This window comes from Ictalurus punctatus, chromosome 11 (assembly GCF_001660625.3).
Source record: "Ictalurus punctatus breed USDA103 chromosome 11, Coco_2.0, whole genome shotgun sequence".
Taxonomy (NCBI): domain Eukaryota; kingdom Metazoa; phylum Chordata; class Actinopteri; order Siluriformes; family Ictaluridae; genus Ictalurus; species Ictalurus punctatus.
The window spans coordinates 14,493,100-14,494,544 of NC_030426.2; positions in this window are offsets into that span (position 1 = coordinate 14,493,100).

Sequence of the window (1,445 nt, forward strand, 5' to 3'; positions counted from 1 at the left end):
GATATTTTACATTTTTTAGTACACCTGGGTGACTAGGAACAGGTATATAAATATGAGGTAACACAATATTAGTTATTCATAGCAACGGGTAAGACCAAAGAATATAGCTGTGATGTGTAGCAAAAGGTTGTTGAGCTTCAAAAAATGGGAAGTGGCTATAAGACAATAGCACAAGCATTGAAAATGTCCATTTCCACCATCAGGGCAATAAATAAGAGGTTCCATCCATCCATCCATTTTCTATACCGCTTATCTTTCAGGGTCACGGGGAACCTGGAACCTAACCCAGAGTGCATCGGGTACAAGGCATTGTAGGTTCATTCTGTATAACATCAAGAAAATCAGACCCTGTCTCACTGAACAGGCTACACAGCTACTAGTCCAGGCTCTTGTCATTGTTAGTAGTCCAGTCAAAACTGACTGGACTACTGCAACACACTACTCTCAGGCCTCCAAGCCAGCTCCATCAAATCCCTTCATATGATTCAGAATGCAGTAGCACACCTCATCTTCAACCAGCCCAAGAGAACCCATGTCACACCCCTCTTCATCTCCCTCCACTGGCTTCCTGTAGTTGCCCGCATCAAATTCAAGGCCTTGATGCTCACGTACAAGACCTTGTCTGGAACAACACCCAACACTCTCCTGAAGGCTTACGTTCCCTCATCTGTGATCAGTTAACGACCGACGCTTAATAGTGCCTACTCAGCGTGGCTTACGGTCCCTTTCCAGAACCTTCAAACTAACTGTCCTTCAGTGGTGGAATGAACTTCCAACCTCAATCCGGACTGCAGAATCTGTCACTATCTTCAAAAAACAGCTAAAGACCCACCTCTTCTGTGAGCACGTAACTAACCCCTAAAATGCCAACCCCACTTTATCTTTAAAAAAAATAAAATAAAAAATTTGGCTCTTACACCTCTACCCTGCACACTTTGCTTTTCTAGAACTAAATAAAAAATTTTGATTTTGTATGGTTGCACTACATGAATTGTTCTCCGCTTGATATATCGCTTTGCTTGTATTTGAAAGTCGCTTTGGATAAAAGCGTCTGCTTAATGAATAAATTTAAATTTAAATGTAAATGTAATGCTGGATGGGGTGCCAATCCATCGCAGAGCACAATCACGAACACATTCACACATGCACTCATACACTATGGACACTTTGGACATGTCAATCAGCCTACCATGCATGTCTTTGGACTGGGAGAGGAAACAGGAGTACCTGGAGAAAACACAGAGTGTACCCTGAGCTCATGATCAAACCAGGGACCCTGGAACTGTGAGGCAAAGCTATTATAAACAAAGCTATTATAAAGCTGCATAAAGCTATTAAACAAAAATACAAAAGTTATATGTTTATGTATATGTAGCATCACTGTGCTACTCAGAATATGCTGCAGCTGCATTTTTTTTTACCCCCGCAAGCAAAGCAGAGACAAC